This window comes from Meles meles, chromosome 20, assembly GCF_922984935.1.
Source record: "Meles meles chromosome 20, mMelMel3.1 paternal haplotype, whole genome shotgun sequence".
Lineage (NCBI taxonomy): Eukaryota > Metazoa > Chordata > Mammalia > Carnivora > Mustelidae > Meles > Meles meles.
In genome coordinates, this window is record NC_060085.1 from 3,684,412 (window position 1) to 3,702,891 (window position 18,480).

Below are 18,480 nucleotides of genomic sequence, written 5' to 3' on the forward strand. Positions count from 1 at the left end.
AGGGACCCCGCCCCCGTCCACTGCCTGGAAACCGGTGACCCAGCTTCCTCCGGGGCCGGTGCAGAACTATCCGTCTGCTCTTGGCAGCCGGCCGGAGGCAGGTGCTCCCTTTCACAGACAGCAACACTGAGGCTCACAGAAGAACCCCAGGCCCCGACTGGGTGGGACCCTAAGCCCAGAATCCCACATTTCATCCCATGACCCTGTCCTTCCCCGGCCTCTGTGTGACCTCAGCAAAGTGGACGATCCTTTCTGGGCCCAGTACAGACTGCTGGGCAGCCTCGGGGGGCTCGGAGGCCTTGATAACAGGGGGTGGAAAGATACCCATGCTCGCCGGTCGCCAGGGCGTGGGTCACGAGATCCTGGAGCCAGCCTTGTGTCCCCACGCAGAGCAGGGAGCATAAAGGGGCAATTATGACCCAGGACGGGGCGGCAGATTGGCTCTGTGTCACCCGCACGAGATGCTGTCTCCTGAGGCTCGAGGACACCCCAGTGCCTCTCCCTGCCCCCACCTCAGGGTCTGTCCTAGCCTGGGGGTGGGTACCCAGGGGTTCCTGTGCACAACCCAACGCTCGGCGGGCCTGCACGGCCCCAGGCCAGGAAAGGTATGACGGGCGACCCTGGCAGTGGGGCATGGGGGGGGAGCAACCCCAACCCCGATCCTGCATGACCTCCCCCCCGCCCCCGCACTCCCTCCCTTCTGGGCCTACAGACTGGCCTGCTGCCTGGAATGGCTTTTCCAAGGCAGACCCTCAAGGGTAGGACCCGGGCTTCCAGCCTTCCTGGATCACTGTGTCCCCAAAGTGTCCAAGAGGGTCTGACCTCCAGTTCTGTGGTCACTGGTGGGCTCCAAGTGGCTCCAGCCAAGCCCCTCTCCCTCTCGGGGCCTCGCTGTCCCCTCCCCCATCCCCCAACCAGAAAAAGGGCTCAGGGTGGGGCTGGGCGGGGCCAGCCCTGCCAACCTTCCGAGAATGGGCTAACACCGGCCAAGGGATCCGCCTTTAATTAACCATAGATTTGGATCGGGTGCTGTCCCCAAGGGTCGCCACAGCCAGGAAGGTGTGGATGAGGAAGGAGCCGGGCCCAATCCCAGAGGGAGGAAACGGTAATGCCAGCCAGGTGCCCCCGCCACGTGCTAAGCCCTCTTCTATGCTCCCCACGCGTCCTTCCACGGGACATATGAGGACTTGAGCTCAGAGAGGGGTAGCCGCCCGGTGAGGGGCAGGCAGCATGGGGAGACGGGGCTGGGCTGAGATCGGAGGCCAGAGACCAGCTCTCAGTCAACCTCCAAGGAGCCCGGGCCACCAGGCTTGCCCCTGGCCCTGTGTCTGCCCCGCCAGCTCCTTACAGAAGCCCCAGATGCTAAGATCTGCACCTGTCTGCCCCACTCATACCCACCCGGGCTCCCAGCTCCTGTGCTCGGCGTTCTGGGCCCTGAAGGATGTGACCCCGGGCCCACCTGCTGCCTCTTCCCATAGGTTCTCGTGGTTCCCAAGATGCACTGGGTTGCTTCTGGCCTCTGGGCCTTTTTTTTTTTTTTTTTAAAGATTTTATTTATTTATTTGACAGACAAAGATCCCAAGTAGGCAGGCGGAGAAAGAGGAGGAAGCAGGCTCCCCGCCAAGCAGAGAGCCTGATGCAGGGCTTGATCCCAGGACTCTGAGATCATGACCTAAGCCGAAGGCAGAGGCTTTAACCCACTGAGCCACCCAGGCGCCCTTTCTGGGCCTTTCTTAACATGGGTGCTCAGACCAAGTACATCCTTCCCCCGCTGGCCCACCTGTGGATTCTTCCTCTGACACACGGCGCCAGATCTCCCCACCCTAGACTGAATCTTGGCCCTTCCTGACCCCACCTCAGGACCCTTCCTTCACCCAGCCCTGACCTGCCACTCTGGGGCTGGGAGTGGCTGCGTGATTCTGTCCCTCCTCTGCTCTCAAACATTCCATAGCTCCCACCAACATTGTTAAAATCCAGATTCCTAACCTCAGCCTTCGGAACTGCTGACCCCACCAGGGTGCAGCCCCAGTGCCTGTGCGCCCTGTGGGTGCCCCCACTCATGGCCCTCGGGCTCACAAAGGGGTATGAGAATACGCTATCCTTTCTACTCAGCACTCCCTTCCTCCTTCCCCACCAAACTTCAGCCTTCATACTCCTCCACAGGTCTCCGTTGAGCTGTTATCTCTCCCAAGAAGCACCCCTGAGGTCCCAGGCTGGATCAGGGCCCCCCCCGTGGCTACCCCCACACCCCGAGTGTCTCCCATCATAGGCCTGTCATCCTCCAAGATGGTAGCTTCCTCCCCACCCTGGGAACATGGCAAGGGCCCTACGTATAGCAGGCACCGACCATGCCCAGCTCCACTTGACACTTTACCCACATCATTCTGGGGGTCACATTTATTGCAGGGGGGAAACTGAGGCCACAGGGAGACACCATGGGCGGGGGAGGCCAGCAAGGGCACGACCTCCAGCTGGGACTTACATATGCTCTGAGGGTCTGCTGGAGCCTTTAAGGGATGGAGATGAAGCTCAAGACCGAGCAGGGGGACTTGGATGGCTGGAACCCCTGGCTGGGAAGTCCCAAGAAGACCCTCTGTGTTGTTGCCCGAGACTCTGAGGAGGAATCCTGGGAAGCAGGACTCTGGAGGGAGTGACAGGGGGTGCTCAGGTACGGGTCTGGTGGGCAAGGATGGGGGACAGAGGCATGGAGCTTAAGGACAGGAACAGGAAGTGGAAAGGGGGGAGCTGATATTGTCCCGACCCCCCAGTTTATTAAACCCCCAACAAGGTACAGCACTAACCTGGAGCCCACAGACCTGAGGGGTACAGGGACAAATAAAACGAGAGAAACGTTCTCTGGGTTTGGGGGGAGGGGTGGCTAAGAATAGGAATCCCAACCCCAACCCTGCAGTCCGGGTTCCCAGCCGAAGGATCCGAAGCCCCCTATCAGAGCGCCCCTGGGTTGGCAGAAGGCTGCCCGGAGCCTGGCTCCGCCCCCGGGAGGTGAGGGAGGAGGACGGGCTGGGGGCCAGGCGGGGGAGGGGACCCCGCAGAGCATAACGGTCCGGAGTTTTCCCAAGTTCCAGCGACCGACCTGAATGGGGTGCGGGAGGCGGGGGCGCGGACTACAGGCAGAAGCGGGCTGGAGCTGTCCCTGAAGGGTGGCTGGACTGGCCCGAGAGGAGCGCGGGTGGGGGAGAACGCAGGGGTCCCCCCTCCACCGGGGCCTGCAGGGGGGCAAGGAGGGGGACCAAACCCAGGGCACATCGGGCCTCGGAGCAGAAGGGGTTCCGGGTGCACTCACCCCGCGGATCTCGGCGTGGAGATCGGGCCCGGGCCACTCAGGCCGGGCCCGCTGCTGCCCGTCCCTCGGTCCGCTGGAGCGCGGCGCGCAGCGAGAACTCGGGAGAGGCCAAGGCCCAGGGAGCTCGGCCTGGGGGCGGGGCCGGAGGCGGGGCCTACGGGCGGGGCAGCGGGGGGCGGGCCCGGGGAGGGGGCTCCGAAGCGGGGCGGGCCCTGGCCGGAAGTGGGGCGGAGGGGGGCAGACCAGTGGGGTGCTCCACCGGGGGTACTGGAAGCCCACATGGGGGTCCAGTAGGGGGAGGCCTCCAAGGGGGTGGCTGTGTTCCCCCAATGTGCACACACATGAGGGGGTGCCCCAAAGGCAGAGCTCAAGACTCCCCCCCTTTGTAAGCCTGATCCCAGAGGAAGCCCCCACCCCACTCCCCTTTCTCTTCCCCGAGCTGATCGTGGCCATGGCAACGGATGAAGGGGCTGGATGCCCGACACAGAGGCAGAGGGCTCCCCAAACACACCCAAATACAGGAGGTCGGAGAAGGGGCAGCAAGATTCCCTCCCGGTCGGGGTTGGATGACAGAGGCCGCGCCCCCTACACACAGAGCCCCCGAGGGTGGGGGAGGGGTGCAGGCACAAAGAAGCTTCCCTCCCGCTGGGAGTCCTGTAGGGGTCTGGGAGGATGAATGGGAGACACCAAGGCCGAGGCCCCCACGATAGCCACAACCCTGAGGAGGGGGCGGAGAGTGCACACAGGGCCAGATTGGAAACAGATGGGGCCACCGTGCCAGGTCCCAGACACCCCGGGGGGGTTGGGGGGGAAGGCTGGAGCGGAACGCGAGAAGGAGGGGCAGCCCCACGCAGGCAGCCAATCCCGGCCAGCGCTGCGGCCCCAAGCGGGTTTGAAAACTCCGGAGAGGCAGGGAAGGCGGAGGCCCGGCGGGTCCCGGGTCCCGGGGAGCTCGGGGAAGCGGTCAAGGAGGGCCAGGGACCCTGATGGAGGCCCGGGAGCCTTCGCAGGGGGCCCGGCTTCCCCATCTGCTCCTGTTCTGGATGAAAATGGTTCCAGTTCCCCCGTGAGGGCTTAGGATGAATCCCACAGCCAATACGGAGTGGGCTCGTATGCACACCCCGCGCGGAACGTCCTCCTGGCCCCCACCATGAGCCCCCACTTTCCCAAGTTAGAAGAGGAAGAAGAGAGAAAAAGAACTTGCTCAAGGTCAGAAAACAGATTCGAACCAAGGTTTGGGTCCAGAGGCTGAGCCCTTACCCACAATGCTGCAGGAGGCCTGGAGCCCAAAAATAACAAACCACTACAATTTTAAGCCCCTGGGGATAAGGCTGGTGCAGGAGAGACAGGCCCCGCCCTGGAGAAGCTCCCTGCCCAGTGGAGTGAAGGGGACGGGCTCAGAGGAGGAACACAGGGCCAGCTGGAGGGGCCCAGGCGGGACCTACACGTGCACTCCCCACCCCGTCCCCTGCATCCTCGCTTTCCAAGTTCTGTGCCTCAGTTACTCCCGCCACAGAATGGAGCACCCATCCCTCTGGTACTGGGGAGGTCTGCCCTGGAGCCCCCAAAGTACTGGGCACCCAGTAGGTGCTTTATGAACGGAGACACCTGGCATCCCAGCACGTCGTCGTGGGACACACAGGAGAAAGGGCTCATGCGGACCTTGATTTGAATCTAGGCACTTCCCAGGTGATCTCAAGCAAGAACCTGCCCCTCTCTGGGCCTCAGTTTCCCCATCTGTAATACAAGCACATCAGGCACTCGATGAATCCAGCTGTCAGGACGCCCAGAGCGGTGTGACCTGGGGCAAAAGTGCCTGAGGGCAGGCCACCCTCCTCCCCAACTGGTCCTGCCCCATCTGGGCCTCTTGCCTGTGTCTCCCTGGAGATAACCTCTTGCCTCCAGGCCATGGTGGCAACCACAGCCCCCTCCCCAACCATGGTCAGGGTGGGAGACCTGGGGCAGGAGGGAGGCCCCTCTCTGGCCCCTCCCAGCTGAGTGGCCCATTTGCACAGCGTCCTATAAATCCCTCATCGCCTGGTCACCCCCCCTGCTACCTGCCTGGTCACGGGGCCGCCTCTCCCACCAGACTGGGACCTCAGGGGGCAGGGCTGGAATTGGTCCAATCTGGAGCAGAGCCCACTCTGGGCACCAGGCCTGACAGCACATGGTAAGTTCTCGGCAAACGTTTACATAAATAGCCAGGACCCTCCTCACCCAGGACAGCCCTCTCCAACCTTACTCTCCTCCAAAGGCCACACTGTGTGGTATGGCACTCTCGTGACCCAGCAATTGTCACCCACTTTTTTTTTTTTTAAATATTCGTGAACACCTACTGTGTGCTGGGCCCGGTTGAGGCACGGGGGGCACACGGCGGCAATGAACTGACAAAAGATCCCTGCCCTTACAGAGCCGACACTCCGGAGCAGGCAACAGACAGGAAACAAATGAAACAAAACCCGCTGTGGGTCAGTTGCTGGTAAGGGCTACAAAGACGAACCAAATGTGTGTGGACATGTTCGTTGACGTGGGATGGAGTATTAAAGACAGGGTGGGGGGGGGGGGTGAGGCGGTAACATTTGAGCTGAAACCTGAAAGGGCTGTGAGAATACGAAGCAGGCATGGATGGCTGGGAGGAACCCTCCAGGCAGAATGAACAGCCAGTGCAAAGGTCCTGAGGCAGGATTGTGTCTGGGATGATGGAGAAACAGTGAGGAGGCCCGTGTGGCTGGAGCAGAATGAACGAGGGGGATAGAGGGAGGAGAGGAGGGCAGAGAGAGAGAGAGAGAGAAGCCAGGGCAGGTGAAGCAGGGCCTTGGGGGGACTGCAGGGGAGGCAGGAGCCCTGGAGGGTTGTGGGCAGAAGACAGGCCCTGACCCTGGTGCTCACAGGCACCCTCTGGTGGCTGCTGCAAGGACAGACGGGGGGAGGTGAGGGCAGGAGCTGGGGACCAGAGACCAGGAGGAGAGTGCACTAGCTCAGCCCAGGCGGAAGCAGAGAAACAGGGCAAGCATGACTCCAGAGATTTTAGCCTGGTCACCTTGAAGGTTGGAGCAGCCAACTCCTAGAATCTTCCCCCACCCCGCACCCTTGAAGGCTAACTCTGGGAGCCCCCCAGTGCTCAGTTCATGTGTCCTCTGTATACACCCAGAAGGCAGCTGCCCTTGGGGAGGAGCGTGGGGCTAGATCACGTCAGCTCCCACAGCTGGGACATTTGGGGGTAATTTTTTTCAAAATAACTTTTTTTCTAATTATAAAATAGGCGCGTGCAGCAGAAAATTAGGGAAAATCAGCATAAAGAAGAAAATAAAAATTGCCCACAATCTACCCCTCGCCTGGAGAGAAACCGTCAGCATGTGGTCATTTTCATTCATTCAGTCTACGAGCACTTACTGAGCACCTACTGTGTGCTGGGTTGAAGGCACAGCGGTGGGCATGGCAGAGACAGCTCGCCTATCCTCACGGGGCTCACAGACAAGTGAGGGAGACGGGCAACCACAGGGAAACAAACATTGCCAATAACATAATGCCAGCCAGCTATAAAAGACATCGAAAAGAAAATAAGATTCCCTGTAAGGCTCTGAAAGCCTGGAGAGGTCTGCGGGGATCTTTCAGATGGTCTGGATGAAGTAAGCAAATCAGACAGACAAACACCTATGGGAACAGAGCTTCAGGCAGGAAGAAGGGCAAGTACAAAGTTCTGACGTTGATTGTCCTATGTGGGCAAGTGGGCACTTTTCTTTTTTTCCTTTTTTTAAGATTATTTATTTATTTGAGAGAGAGAGAGAGGGAGAGCATGAAAGGGGAGAAGTAGACTCCCCATGGAGCTGGGAGCTGGATGTGGGACTCGATCCCAGGACTCCGGGATCATGACCTGAGCTGAAGGCAGTTGCTTTACCAACTGAGCCGCCCAGGTGCCCAGCACTTTCCTTTTCAAGTGGGGATCAATGTTATGAGACCTTGTGTCCACTGGATTTAATCAGTCCCCGCTTCATCTCCATTATAAACAACACGAAGAGGGACATCCACAGAGGGTGCTGGGGCGGCCTCATCGTTTCCTGCCCATGACCCTGTCGAGAGGTTCTCAAGCCTCTGAAACACGCCCTGATGCGGACGCAGATACTGCACTCTGGGCAAGTCCCCCCGGTCCCAGCCCTTCCCCGACACCGTCCCAACTTCCTCACATTTGTTAAATCTGCCAAAATTCCGCAAAGCTTCATTTAGGGGCAATCACCAAACGCCACATCCTTCGCTTCCAGAGCGAGAGAGAAACTGGTTGGGCAGCTTTCTCCTTTCTCTAAGCCCCAGGACTCCTCTGCCTTGCCACCCCCCCCAACATTGCCCAACAGCTCCTCCCACCCAGCCTGGCATTCATGACCCGGGGCAATGAGCGTGTGCCGACCAGCCAGAAGCCCGCCTCACCCACACTCACATCACGCTCCTGGCGCCGAGTTTGCTGCTGACTAAACAGCAGCCAGAGGGCTGCCCGCCCTGGCTCCTCCTCGCCTTTTTCACCTGCTGGTCCCCCGGGGCCTTGTACTTTCCTTCCCTTCTGGACAAATCCAGGATGCCTTGAGGTGTGGCTGGATCCAGCAAATCTGCTTTCCTATGTCCTTCTCTTATCAGCCGATGACAGCTCCATCCATCCATGGGCTTAGGCTAGAAGTTAGGGGCCAGCCTTGACTGTTCTTCCCTCATCCCCACATACTGCCATTCTGGAAACACTCTCAAGTTCCCCTCCTAAATTTCTTGTGTATTTGTCCACCTTTCTCTGCACCCTTCCCACCCTGCTCCCATTACTGCCGTCCTGGACCAGCCGGGCAGTCACTTGTATCCTGGTCCCCCAGTTCCCGCCTTCACTCACCAAAATGTTCACCAGAGGGCGCTCATGAACACCTGTGTCCTAACTGGGTTCAAAAGCACCCCCTCCAACACTCCAGGCCCAGTCCTACCACAGGGCCTTTGCACATGTTGCCCATGCCATCTGAAACACCTTCCCCAGATTTTCACGGCTGTTTATTTCTCACCATTCCGGTCTCCCGCAAACATCACCTCCTCAGAGATGCCCTGGCTAATCACACCAGCTCTGGGGGCACCCCTGTCTGTCATCCTTGATCACACATTCCTCTATGTTTTCTTTCCTTTTTCGGCTTTTTTTTTTTTTCCATCTGAAAGTATCACTTGTTTACTGTCTATATCTCCGCTGTCTAACATGGGAACCACTACCCAAATGTGACTTGTTAAATTGAAATGAAATGCAGTTAAAACTCCGAATTCAGTTCCTCAGTCACGCTGGCCAGGTCTCCCATGTGGCTCACAGCCACGGTACCAAGGTGTGCAAACAGCACACCTGTCTTATCACCGCAGGAAGTTCTGCAGGGCCCTGCAGGGGGCCATAGGTGTGGGGAGACAGCGCTGGGTCAGTTCTGGTCGCTGCTGGGTCCTGGTGCTGGGCACACAGTAGACGCTCAATAAATGCTTTCTCAATGAGTGACTAAACTAATGAATGGCTGAAGAGGCTCCGTGAGGCCCAGAGGGGCTGGCTGGCAGGGTAGGGCAGAGGTCAGCAGGCACCATCTATAGCCCAAAAAGCCCACACAACTGTGCTTTGAACTTGAGTCTTCTAAGGGCCGCTGCTCCACCCCAGAGGGCAGAAATGTGTGGAAAGCTGCCCCAACCGCAGCCAGCCTCCACTCTGTGTCCGGGCGCCAGGGTGCTGACTCAGCTGGAAGGCGGCAGAAGGAGTGGGCGCCCCACCCCCCTGCCAGGCCAGGCCTCCCGGCTGCCCCCACCCCCACCCCCACCAGGCCTGCCATCTCCCACCTTAAACCCGCTGGGACTGAGTCAATGGATCTGGCCGCATCTTCTCTGTGAGATGCCTCCCCACTCACCAGGTCCCCCGTGAGGACGTGCCTGGTGTCCCCCCCAAATCCTGCCTCCTTGTTCACAACTTCCGCCACATCCCCAAATCCCTCATTAAATCTTTCCTTCAACTGGCTCGTGCCTTTCCCTTAAACTAATTTACTTTAGAAACTAACTCTCTAATGCAGGGCTCTAACTGCCAAGCCTTGAAAGTCGCCAGAAAAAAAAAAAAAATGTTACAATGAAAATACGTACCCGGTTCTTCCATTTTCCCTGGATACTGTTGCTAAAGCCAGCAGCCCAACGGTTATAAAGAGACCGGCAGGTGTTGGTGTTAAAGATCACCCCGCACCCAGCTGAGCCTTTCTCCTTGAACTGTTACGAAATGAAAGGGGAGTCACTGCTGGTCTGTGATGCTGAATGCCTCCTCTGTAACCGCCCCCCCAAAACAGCCTCCCCCTCGGGGTGTGTGCCTGGAGTTCTATGTGGTCCTGAACAAGTCCTTGGCATTCTCTGGGCCTCAGCTTTCCCCACCTGTGCTGAGGAAGGCGGGCTGTTTTGGTGCCTGGGGCTGAGTTTTGTAGGTTCAAGATCTTTGAAGATCATGGAAACTGAGGCACAGGCCAGAGAGGTTCCCGAGGCACAGCTGGGTGCAGCCTGTGACTGACTTCCCTTGTGAAGGTGGGGCCCAGTCTTGATCCTGAGTTCTGGGGAACAGGGCAGGGACCAAGGCACACAACCTCCCAGGATTTTCTTCTTGGGAGGGAAGAGTGATGAAAGGCAGCCATGCCAAGATGGGAGGAAAGAGGAAGTTCTTGGGCAGCAGGTACAGCATGTGCAAAGGCCCTGAGGTAGAAGGGAATGCACTAAGCTCTAGGGAAAGAGGGGGCTGGTACAGCTGGGAGACAGTGTCTTCAGGGTACGGGGTGGGGCGTGTCATGTGAAGACTGAACACACTAGAGGAGAGAAGAATCATCACAGCCCAGGAACAACAGTCCTTTTACACACACACAGAGGACCCCCTCTATACCCGGCTCCAGGCAGAGCACTAGGGAGGGACCACAGGGAGACTCAGGCAGCGCCTGCCCAAACTCAGGGAGTTCACCTGTGGAGGAGGCAGGCTTCAGGGAGGAGGTGGTACCTAAAATGGCAAGGAAGAGGAAAAACCAGGAGAGGAAGCATAAAGCAGTACTGAATGGAACAGAAGAGGCGAGGCGGGAAGAGAAATTCTGGGTCAAGTCCCAGCCCAAAGGTGAGAAGCCGGAAGGACCAGGCACCAGGGCGTGGGGAGGCAGGGCTGGCTCCCTGCTGGGTGACTTCAAGGGCTCGCACAACCTCTCTGGGCAGCTCCTGAAGTTCTCACCTGCTGGGTGACCAGGATAAGGGGACATCTTCGGACCGGGGTTTGGATTTGGACCCAACCCCATCTCTCCCAAGACCTACAAATGCTCGGTAAGCACTTAGTACATGCGAAGCTGTACTAAGGAGTACTAAGTACTAAGGGCTGAGCCAGGCACAGAGTAGATACCCGACGAGCCCACTGCCCACTATTCCTGGCTTCTGCCACAGGCCGAGCAGACACAGCTCCCCGAATTCCCTCAAAGACTGGTTTTATTATCCTCCCACTTTTCAGTTGGGGAAACTGAGGCACGGGAGGGGAGCCCAAATTCTCACCAGCAGCAACCGGCAGAGCTGGGACTTGAACCCAGTCTGGTTCTCAACCTTTCCCACCACCCATCCGGGTCTCACCCTTGCTCTCGTGCCCCAGCTGGAAGTCACACAGTGCTGGGATCCATGCACGGCTAGCGGGGCCCATCTGTGACTAAGCCATCACCACGTGGGCAGGGGCTGGCTGCCACTTGGAGGCTTAAGGACAGACCACTGTATTAGCATTAGTATTATTAGTTATTAATTATTCCCCAGCCGCTGCCTCTGGCAAGCAGCGCCCATGGGGAGTGGTGACAGAGGGGACACGGGTATCTACTCGTCGGGTATCTACTCTGTGGAAGGACGGCAGCCTGGACTCAGCAAGTGCCTAGGGAGACCTCACCGCCTGGCCTTTGCGCTCTCTGTCCACCTACCGGGAATGCTCTTCCCCCAGAAACCTCCCTGGCTTCCTCCCTCCCCACCTCTGTTCAAACAAGGACTTCCCGGACCCCTTATTTAAAATCCTGCCCCGTTAAAAGCCTCTGCCTTCGGCTCAGGTCATGATCCCAGGGTCCTGGGATCGAGCCCCGCATTGGGCTCTCTGCTCTGCGGGGAGCCTGCTTCCTCCTCTCTCTCTCTCTCTCTCTCTGCCTGCCTCTCTGCCTACTTGTGATCTCTGTCAAATAAATAAATAAAATCTTTTTAAAAAAATAAAATAAAATCCTGCCCCACTCTGGCGCTCCCCCATTCCCTTTCCCTGAATCTTTTTTTTTTCCTGGAGCATCACAACACCCCCTAACATCTGATGTGGGTTTTTTGTTTTTGTTTTTTTTTTCCTTTCTGTGCTTTGTTTATTCTCTTCATGTCTCCAGCTTGGAGTGCTAGCTCCAAGAGGGCAGGAAATTTGTTTTTTTTTTTAATTCTTCCTGCCTGAAACAGAGAGCAGCTGGCACACCGTAGACACATTTGTGGAAGGGAGGAAGGGAGAGTCCCTCTTCTCTGCCCCTAGAAGCCACCCCTTGTTTGGTGCCAGCCTCGGCCACAAAGTCACAGACCAGAGGTTACTCTCGAATGGGGTCAAACTCTACTATCCTGTTTGTGTCACGGTCCCAGCAGACGCCTCTTCCACAGGACACTGTTATCTACTAAGCCCACACATCCCCAGACTCATTTTTTTTCACCTGCTGCGTCACCTTCCCTCACAAGGCTGCACGCCATTATCCCCATCCCCTGGTGATGGACACTTAGGTGGGCTCAGTGGTGAATCTATGCCAATGACTCCCAAGTCCTCAGGGGCGCATGTCTTTCTCGATGCTAAGGGGGAGGTTGAGAATTGGGACCGGGGTTGTGCACACCCTCTGGGCTTGCCAACACGGCCTCCAGGAATTGATCTGATATTTACAACCCCTTGTTACTGTCACTCATCAGTAGGGATCAGTTAACTATTTAACAGTTCAAGGACCCGAAGAGTGATATACAAGTTTCGTATCTCTCAGTCTTAGGACTTTAGTACAGCATCTGTGAAAAGGAACGGGGAAGCCAGATGTACAATTATGAAATGACTCTGAAGATGCTACATTTTTAAGTGGTGGGGTAGGGGGAGGGCAGAGAAAACATACGCGCCCAAGGTACAGAACCTCGTGTAAAACATGCTCCCGTTTGGTTAGACAAAGGGATCCGAATCTCCCCGCCCACAAAAGGATCCCAGATCTCAGGATAACGGCACTGTCCATAATGGTCAGCTGCCTGTGGCTGCTCACATTTAAATGGAGTAAAATGTAAAATTCCTGTCCTCCGTTACACAAGCCACATTTTATCTGCTCACATTTCAACAGCCACAGGGCTTAGTGGCTCTTTCATTAGAAAATGCAGGCAGGGAACATTTCTATCATCGCACAAGGTCTACTGGACCCCACTGGGGCTGAGGGGGTGAGGGGGCAACCTACAGCCCGCAGGCTACATGGGGCCCTCCAGCTGTTTGTATAAATAAAGCTTTATTGGCACACAGCCACGCCCACTCATTCACCTGTTGAGTCTGGCTGCCTTCTGGCTACAGAAGCAGAGTTGAGTAGTATCAACAGAGAGAGACCTCCAACCCCCAGGGCTCAGATGATTTACTATGTGGCCCTTCGCAAAACCTCCACCTACCAAGCCACGTCCTCAAAGGAGGCTGGTGGCTGCTTCCAGGGAAGGAAGCGGAGGGGAACTGAGGGTCTGGGGGCGGGGCAGAGACTCCCCACTGTGTATTCTTCCGCAAGTTCAATTGTGTCCCCCATGTAGGTGCTATCTGGCCAGAAAAATAAATTAAAAATAAAAGATGTCTCAAAACGGTGATGCTCATGCATTCTCCTGCTGGTGGCGCCTGGAGGGCACGGTCGCTCTGGTCCCTCTGCTGTTGCCGCTCTGCGTATCACAAAAGCTTGGGACGTCTTTGCCACGTGAATGAACAAGGGATGGGCGAATCTTCAAAATGAGGATAAGTGCGTGTCCACTCATCAGCTGTGAACCCCCAGACTCTGAAAGGGTAGCTAGCATTCACTTCAGAACCCCTCTGGGCATCCCCACCATCCAGAGCACCCGTGTGCGGCCATGCAAACAGTGGGAGCTCAATAAATGTGTGTTGGGCGGGGAAAGAACTGAGGGAACCGCGCCCAGGGCCACACGGCATCACAAGGCCTGGGTCACTGGGGATGGCGGTGGGCATCGAATGCCGAGTCAAGCTTCCCGGAGGCAGTGTTGTCCATGGACCCATGCCCTGCTGACAGCCCTGGGGGGGGGGGGGGGGTAAGGGTCCTGCAGCCACAGTGGTGGGGGAGACTGCGGGCTCCAGGCCCAGGAGAAGGATTATATATTCATCAGAACCTTAAACAAAAGCCCCGCAGCCGCCTGTCAGCCAGGCTCTGGCTTTTATGGTAATCGGCGATGAATTACCCACAATGCCCGGCCAAGCGCAAGTGGTTCTTGGCCCAGATCCTAAACTAATTTTTATATGTTCGTGTGTATATAATTTCGCTTGCTCCCTCCCATTCCTCGTCCGTCATTAGCGAGAGCGTGGGGGGAGGGGTGGGGGCAGGGGCAGAGGAAACCCTGGGTGGAAAAGGGAGGAGGGTGCTCCCCGAGACCCCTGTCCCGCGCCCGCCTGGCACCGGGCCCCAAGTGCGTGGAGGCAGGAGGTGAGTGCCAAGCTGAAGCCTGGGGGAGCCTGGAAACCACCAAGAGCTGAAGCTGGCAGCCCCCGGGGGTGGAAAACACAGAAGGGAAAGGGGAAGGGAGGGGCCTGCGCCCGCCAGTGGGGTCCTGCCTGCGCCACGTGCTCTGGGCGCCCTCGGGCAAGCACCTCAACTTCTCTGGGCTCAAGCCTCCTGCTCTGCAGCGCAGGCCCCCTTCAGATCCCCCCCCCCCCCGACAGGCCTCCAGCACATTTCAAAATGTGTGCCCCCAGGGCCCCGGGGGCGCTCGGAGCTGACGTGGCTCCAATCCCAGCCGCATCCAACCCCCGGTGCCCCCCATGCATGGTGGGCCCCCGTTCTAAGCACTCTGTGCCGAAAGGTGGAACAAAACATGGGCCTTGCCCGAGCAGGGAGACACCCCCTCCGGGAGGCCCGCTAGAGCGCCTCCAGGAAGAGTCAGCCCCGTTGCCTTCCGCGAACTTTGCGGGTGTTCAGCAACATAGGGGTCCCACGCGGGTCCCTCCTGTCCCTGTGGGTGTTCCGGCGGGAAAACTAGCAATCACCTTGGCTTTCGCTCGACCCCACCCGGCAGCCACAGCGTGGCCAGGTCCAGGGGTTCTTCTAAAAACCCTTCCCAGAATCCACCCACCCTCCCAACCTCCTCTCCCTCTGAATCTGCTCTGGGGCCCACAGCAGCTCACCTGGACCAATGCCGCCACCCTTCCCCCACACACACAGCCGCCACCAGAGGGCTCCCGTGAGCGCCTGAGTCAGGTCCAGCCTCTGTCCACAGCCCTCCAGCGCTCCCACCTCCCTCTCCCCCAAGCTCACTCTGCTCCAACCACAGGGGCCCCCTTGCTGCTTTTCCAAAGAATCAGGCCTGGTCCGGTCCCAGGGCCTTTGCGAAGGCTGTTCCCCCTACCAGGAACACTTTTCCCCCAGAACTCCACACAGCTCACTCCCTTCCTTCCTGCTGGTTTTACTGAAATGTCACCTCTTCTGAGAGGCCTGCCTTGATTCCACAGGTAAAACAATCCCTACGATCAACTCTGCCCTTCCCTGGCTCTATTTTCCTAAGTTTTTCTTTGCTTTCTTAAAAGCATGGCACCCAGAGAAATGTCCTAATTAAATCCTTAATCCATCAATTGTTTCTTGTCCTTCAGGTACTGTAGTCCAACAAGGGTGGGGCTCTGAGCTCTGGCTTATTCACCACTGTGTGCCCAGCACGTGGATCAGGGCCCCGCATACAGAAGGTGCTCAATCGATATCCACTGGCAAATGTCCTGGGGAGACCCTATGATCGTTCTCAACGCGCGAAAGCTCTTCTTGGGGGCCCGGAAGAAAGTTTCAGATCGGAAGCCAGCCCCTAGGCACCACTGGCTCCATGGGAAAAGCCAAAGAGGGAGGCCCCCCATTCCTGTCCCACAAAGCCGTTAAGGGGAAGCTTGTGTGCCAGACACCATTCAACGCACTTCGCGCATACGACCTGGCCTCGTTCTCTCGATCTTCCAGAGGAGGAAACTGAGTCGCAGGGAGGTCGGCCCCCTGCTCAAGGTCACAGGCTGGAGGTGGCAGAGGGAGAGGATGGATGACAAAGTCGGCTAGTAGCCAAGCGTAACACCTGGTACACAGTAGGTGCCCAATAAATGCCCTGAAGATGTCCAAGGACAAAGCCAGGAGAGGCAGAGCTGTGCCCAGGTGGAGACGGCGGGAGGTGCTGAGCAGTCAGGCGGGCGACTGTGGGGGAGAAGGGGCAAGGGCTTGAGCAATCAGTGCCGACATGGAGGAAATTGGGCACCGGAGAGTGAGGCGGCTGGCTTGGAAAACAATTGGCTGCCAATCTCATTTCCTCCTGTGACAGAGCTGGGCAGGCCTGGCCGGGGCCCACGGCTGGCGCGGAGCCAGGGTCGGCAAGGACCTCCCCACCTGTCACCCATGACGTGTTCATCAAGAGCAAGGAGAACATCATGACCATCCGGGTGGTTGGCGGGAGGAATGTGAGTGGGTGCTTCTTGGGTGGGGAGGGGAGAGCTGGCCTAAGGTCAGTGGGGTCTCTGGCAAACCTGTTCTCCTTCTCTGCCTGTCCAACCCACCACTCAGCTTGTGTTTAAGGAGAACCATGTGGTGCACGGTCCAAGACCAAGTTCTGCTCCTTGCTTACTTCAGCAAGTCATTTCCCTTCTGTGAACCTCAGTTTTCCCATCTGAGAAATGGGAATCATCACCCCCTTAGCCTGGGACAACGTTCCCAAGCCAAGGACTTTAGATTCACAGCAACGTGAGTCTGAACTGTGCCTTAACCTCCTCCTGGCTGTGTGGTCTCAGGCACATGGTTTAAGCCACCTGGGTCTGCTTTTTTCATCTGTTAAAGATGCCTTGTTGGAGCCCCTGGATCAAGCCATGCCTGAAGCTGTTCTAACATCAGCCTTCTCGGTTCTGAGAGCCAGTCAGTTTATCTGCTTTTTTAATAACGTGCTTGACTTGAGTTTCTCCTCCTTCCAAGCTGCAGGACCACTGTGCCCCCAACGATGCAGCCTCATCAGGAACGGGGCAGGGAGGTGAGGATCAGAAACCTTGAAGGTTATTCCTGCACAGCAGAAACTGGGACCTCTGGGAGCCAGGTCTTCCAGAATCCAGTCACCACAAAGTGACACCCACATGGCATCGTCCAGACTGGAGACTGTGGGCAGTGCCTGTTTGCTGAGCACCTATCATGGGAGCCATCGACTGAATGCCTATGACGGACCCATTACCCTAACATCTACTATGATCTATTCAGCGAGCACCTACTATGGGCTAGGCCCGGTGTGAGGCACAAGGTGAAACTACTTCACCGTAAGGGCTCACGGAGACTTCTCAACTCTGCCTGGAACACTCCTCCCTCCCTTCTACCCAGTCAACCCCTCCTACTCGGCCTCCACGTCTTTGATCTGCCACCTCTTCCTCCAGGAAGCCTTCCCTGATCTCCCCTCCCATCATTCGCTCTCAGACCCTCCTGTCCTCTCTTCCCCTCCCCTGTCCCAGCGCCCGGTCTGGTGATTTCTGTATTCCACCCAGTTTAATATGCTTCATTATTTTGCTATCCAGGCAGGAAGAACATGGCACCCGCTGAACTGGAAATACCTTTTTATCACAGAGAGGTTGCTGATGGCAACTGAAAGAGCTTTTTTGTTTTTTTTTTTTTCATTCTGAAAAGAATTTATAAGAGCTTTCTAAACTTCATTAGACATAGACTTTGATCATATTTTTTTCTCCCGAACTAGGTACGTAAGTGGGAGGTGTCAGTAAAATTAAAGGTTCGACTTGAAACTCCTGTGTCCCAAGCCCGGCTCTTCTGAGTTGCTTTGCTCCCCAAACCTGTCCGGTTGGGGTTTTGCACACAGCACTGGGCTCTCGGGTTCCAAGCCCCAGAACCTAACATCTTGCACAGGCGACCCTCGGAGCAGCCGATGCCCCCTCAGTGTTCTCCTACCCGGCCTTGTGTGGCTCGAACCCTGTGCTTTGACGCCCGACACCCTGGGGGCTACAGGGGTCAAGCAAGGCAGGAAGAACCGCTCTGTCTAAAACCACCTGGCACACGGCAGGCACACACCAGGCATTACTGGTGAGCTGAGTCCGCTTTCACAGGAAACGGGTGATCAGAGAGGTCAGGCAACAACCACAAGGTCACACAGCTCAGTAAGTAAGAGGGAGCGCGGAGTCTGAACCCGGATCTATAGCTAACAGAACCCCCAGTTTCCCAAAGGTTTTCACAACTGACAGCCCTGACAAAGTATTTGCCCAAAATGGGGTGGGACAGGGACCCCCCTCTTCCACCCCCCAACAGCTCAACTGCGAGAACTCAAACTCACACAAGCCTTTAAACGCCTGTGATCAGATCTATAAATTAGGGAAAGGTGACGGCCAGTCAGTGCCTGGGGAAAAGGCCGCATCCCAGCCAGGCCCCAGCAGTGAGTCAACCCAGCAAACACAGAGCTGGGCGACACTGGGGAGGTGCCTTGACGTCTCTGGGCCTCAATGTCCCCACCTGTCAAATGGCTATCGGAGTGCCTCACTGAGCTACCGTAAAGATGAAACCCAAAAAGTCTGCCTTCAAACTCTATCCCAAATCTGTCTATGCCTCCCCCCTCCTCTGTCTCTACCTGGTCCAGCCCCAGGATGGCCCCGCCTGGGCCAAGTCAAACACCACCCCTCCCAGTCCGGCCTACCACAGCAGCCGCCAGAGGGCGCCCTGAGCACCTGAGTCAGATGGTCTCTCCCTCCTCTGCCCACAGCCCTCCAGAACTAGAGCCTCAACAGGGTAAGAGCCCAAGTCCCACGCGGGGTCCCCACGGCCCTCCTTTCCTCCCTCTCTCCCCAGAGCTCACTGTGCTCCAGCCACATGGGCCCTCTTGCTGCTCCTCCAATGAACGAGGACTGGTCCTGCCCCCAGGGCCTTTGCATGGACTGTGCCCTCTGCCCAGACCATTCTTCCTCCACGCAGGCACTCAGCTCCCTC

General features: G+C 57.4%; 1 protein-coding gene across 12 annotated transcripts in view; it reads right to left on the reverse strand.

Annotated features, from left to right (window-relative positions):
• The window catches only part of PTPRS (protein tyrosine phosphatase receptor type S), a 94,006-nt gene that overhangs the window by 60,897 nt on the left and 14,629 nt on the right, over positions 1 to 18,480 (reverse strand). Inside the window, exon 1 of one of the 12 annotated variants that reach the window (XM_045990104.1) lies at positions 2,483 to 2,629. The exons of the other annotated variants lie outside the window; for them this stretch is intronic. The gene's annotated coding sequence lies outside the window, so the exon portion shown is untranslated. Of the gene's footprint in view, positions 1 to 2,482; positions 2,630 to 18,480 lie in introns of those variants that run through there. 12 annotated transcript variants of the gene reach the window in all.